This window comes from Ischnura elegans, chromosome 7 (genome assembly GCF_921293095.1).
Source record: "Ischnura elegans chromosome 7, ioIscEleg1.1, whole genome shotgun sequence".
In the NCBI taxonomy this organism is placed as follows: domain Eukaryota; kingdom Metazoa; phylum Arthropoda; class Insecta; order Odonata; family Coenagrionidae; genus Ischnura; species Ischnura elegans.
The window spans coordinates 114026187-114030278 of NC_060252.1; the positions used below are offsets into that span (position 1 = coordinate 114026187).

Genomic DNA, 4092 nt, shown 5'->3' on the forward strand with positions numbered 1-4092 from the left:
AAATTATTATTTTCTTTAACTCTAAATATAAAGGTGTATTAAAAAACCCAAGATATAATGGTAATATTTAGAGGCTCTCTGGATCCGCCACTGCTCTTAAATGACTACCCAGTCAACACACATGAGTCCTATGTGAAGTCTTAAAGAGCTCATACAAATTTGTATGAGTCTTATGACACGGTCTCAAATGCCTCATGAGGAGGTCTTTATGAGGTCTTATGCAATCATACAAGAGTCATGAAGGATGTCACGTAAGACTCCTAAAGACCTCCTGCATGAGGTCCCGTAAGACTCCTATAAGACCGTAGCTGCGAAGGGGGCGCCATCTGTTGATTGATGGTAGAACTACGATCTATCATCGCTTAATTATACCGAAAGATGGCGCTAAAATCGATTCATAATACGCCGGGTTGCCTATATAACCCCCGGGAGACCACAGTACCGTCTGTTAATAATATAGTAATTCCGTTGTTCTAAAACTTACTGACCATGAATATTACTGGAAAAAAGCAGTGAAAGAAACCAATCTTCTTTGTTATTAAAAAGGAAATAGAGTAGCTACACATTCAAACACACTAGGGAGAGGTATAAAAATACCAAAACATTAACCTACTCAATAGAAATAACCATTTAGAGAAAAGTTTCCAGTTAAAAAAGTAGACAGCCATCAACCAATCTCCCAAGGTTTTGGTTCCTTGGCAAATAGTATCAATTACCTAGATGTTAAGCTGGCAGAGGCTGGATTAACAAATGCATTCCTCATCCTGTTAATAAATCACCAGAAATTATAAAACGAACTGACAATAAAGGCAACTAAACCACTAATGGAAGGAAGCATGGGAAGTCATAAGTAGACATATAATTCACTTTACAGGCATGAACAATTTTTTATTGGACACGAAATGGGAACAATATCAACAACTAAACAGCAGGAACATTTTTTTTTCCGGCATACTTCAAACGGTCTCCTGCATGCTGCAGCCACTGCTTGGCTACTCTCTCCAAGCTGGCAATGTTGCTTGAACAATGGGACTCCATTACAGCAGCTGGAAAATATATTCATCATAAGGGTGATAGAAAATAACTATAAGGCTGAGGAAATGATTAAGTAGACTTCATAAGCCACCTAAATACCATTCAGGAGGAAAACTTATTCATACCAATCAATGTATCTGCAAACTTAGTAGTTCTTAAAGACATGGTATCTTGGGAGCACCCTCCTTTCTTGCTCCCATGCTGTGGACCAGTCCACGTCAGTTGATATGCTAACTCATTAGTCAGGAGGGTCGACAACACCCTCCTCAGGTGGGCATCTCCACTTGCTCCTCCAATGAGTTTTACTTTCAGCTTCTGCGAAGTGCAAGAAAGATCTCAATTAGAATGTTTTGGATCATCATACCCAGTTCCTAAGGAATTCACAATGCTTATTATTTCAGGAAAATGTTTAAAATTCATAATGCTTATTATTTCAGGAAAATGTTTAAAATTCATGGCTCATTACTACAATGAAAACCTTGCATAGAAACAATATATTTCACATCTTAAGAAATATGAATCAATTGAAGATATGGCTCACCAACTGTTTCCGGGCTTGCTCATCACTCAGTTCGGAAATTCAAGACGATGTCCGGGCACGCACGCGTCCTACGACGACACTCAAGTCCACCAAATGTCAAAACAGACCCAGAAAAATCGGGCAAGTAAAACGATGCAATAGTCCGATTCAGGCAGGGTGAAAATCAAAGAAAGTCCGAAGGAGGCAGGGTCAAAATAGATTCACTGAGCGGAATGTCCAAAGCGGTGCGAGGGTCGAAAACGGGAGAGAGAGGTCCAAATTACGCGCGAAGTCAATAAAGGTTCCGTTAGGGTAGTTCAATCAGGTGCGGAGGTCAAAACAGGAGAGCAAAGTCCAAACGAAGCAGAGGTCAAATAATACAAGAAGCCGAGTCGCAAAACAAACACACCGAATCACAAGGAAACCCACGCGCCCACGCCAACTAACAACTGAATGTGTCGTTTCTGTGGTCTACCACAAGGGGGCCGATTGTGTAACTATGGTGTAACTTTCCGTTCGTATTTTCGCAATACCGCCATTTTAAATTTATTCCGCGCGGAATTACGAAGTTACAGGGGAAATAAGAATACAGGAGAAATATACCCACACCGTTGGAATGGTGGAGAATTAAGAAAAAAATGTACTTTATAATCCATTGGTCCAATCTTTGGTCTATAAATGTCTCCTCAATTTAGTATATCTCAAAGACATTATACGTCCTCTATTTTTTTTAATGTCTTACGTTCAGAGGCAAGTTCACCCTCATTATTTGGGAAATGCACTCGTACATTAACTTGTACGTGTAAATATCCGTGTAACCAGACCTTTAGACCTTATACTACTAGTCGAGTCGAACAAGAGTCACACAGCATGAGCCGTGAAGACCTCTTTAAGACCTCCTAGAGTCGAGTCTAAAAGAGGTCTCACGTACGACCTCTTATATGACCTCATCACGACTCCTGTGTTGACTGGGTAGAAAGACCTACTGTCATCCGCGGCCCGCGAAGTAATTCAAGACCTTTATACTTCTACTACTCCGACGATTGTTCAAATGATTCTTCGATTCTTACATGATTCTTCAATTCTTATGATTCTTCGGTTCTTAAACGAATCTGCGATTCTTAAATGATTCTTCGATTCTAAATGATTCTTCGATTCTAAATGATTCTTCGATTCTAAATGATTCTTTGATTCTTCATGAACCACACGATTCTTTATGAACTCTTTGAACCATTTGAACGAGGAGCGTATTTCGATTCATTCGGTTCATGCCAATGAACCGTTCAAAATGAACGATTCATTCATGAACGACACAGCTCTATAACAGGAGACAGCATGGTGGTTTGGCGGTTACAAAAACGCAGCTAAATTCCAAGTAAGTTTGATGTGACATCTAAATAATTTTTCTTGGCGTTCACTGGCGGCAGTATAGTGTTTCCGCATGCTGCTTATATTTCTTATAACTCAGCCTGTAACATCTCGAGGAAAAATATGGCTCTGCTTGGAACAACATGACCATCTGGGTATAACCGTTACTTGGCAACTAAAGGTAGCGTCTTTTTCCGTTGTTCATGGTGAAATTTTCGCTTTTGTTCCTTGTTTACATGATATACTGTAAAGTGGAAGTTCTTGTACTATAGTCTCTGTACGCGAGAACGTATAGGAAATAATGTAAGTGCTAGCGTATAAAATAGAACCTGTTGTTTTGATAACGTAGGCTACGGCTGAATTTGTTTTGAAGTCCAAACCAAAGTCCAAACGGTCCGTTTGGTTCCGTTCCTAAATCAAATCAAGTAGGGTTCTTGGCAATAAATATAACTAGGAATTGTATTTACGTGTAACCGGGGGATTTTGCAACACGCATGTATGATTAATAGGTTTCACGTAAATTATTAATTCTTTGAAATCGGACTACACCGTGTGATTTCTTTCGATATGTATATTCACGCACGCATCGAAAAAGAACATTAATGTTATGATAGGATAACCACCAATGTTTAGCCTTTTTACAAAAAGTTGTAATACTCTTTATCTGTTTGATGGAACTAGGTTAATAATTAAAAATTTTAGGTCCTAAATAAATAAATGATCTATTATGTCAGTAAAGATAAGGCTTAGGGATTAAAAAATTACAATGCCGACGTGACTTTATTGCGTTTAATATATTTTTTTCTGCCAAACTTTGCTAACCTACTAAACTATAAACTAATTTAACTACAAACTAAGTAACTGTGCTATTAGTCATCCATGCATTTAATTTAGTGGAAACTATAGGACGACTGTAAGAAACTCGGGATGAATCTAAACAAGGTCTAATTGTAAGTGATATATTATGTAAACAAACCTTACGGCTATGTTTCATGGTTCATTTATTTGCTCAAACTGCTGCATGAAATCTTATACCCAGAAAATAGAACTTGTGCATCTTTTCGTACAGCCATCGGTACACATTTTGGTGTAGAGTATCGTGAACCTGATATATTTACCTGGAGGCATTTACTGACTATAGCTTTCATGTAGTGGAGTTGAATAAAAAT

At 38.4% G+C, this 4092-nt stretch overlaps 1 long non-coding RNA gene across 1 annotated transcript; it reads right to left on the reverse strand.

Annotated features, from left to right (window-relative positions):
• Window positions 1-867: 867 nt before the first annotated feature.
• Window positions 868-2379, reverse strand: LOC124162247. The gene is made up of 3 exons (XR_006865517.1): window positions 1577-2379; window positions 1161-1350; window positions 868-1046 (listed from the first exon to the last, which is right to left on the reverse strand). It is a non-coding gene; the product is annotated as an uncharacterized LOC124162247 (long non-coding RNA).
• Window positions 2380-4092: the final 1713 nt, after the last annotated feature.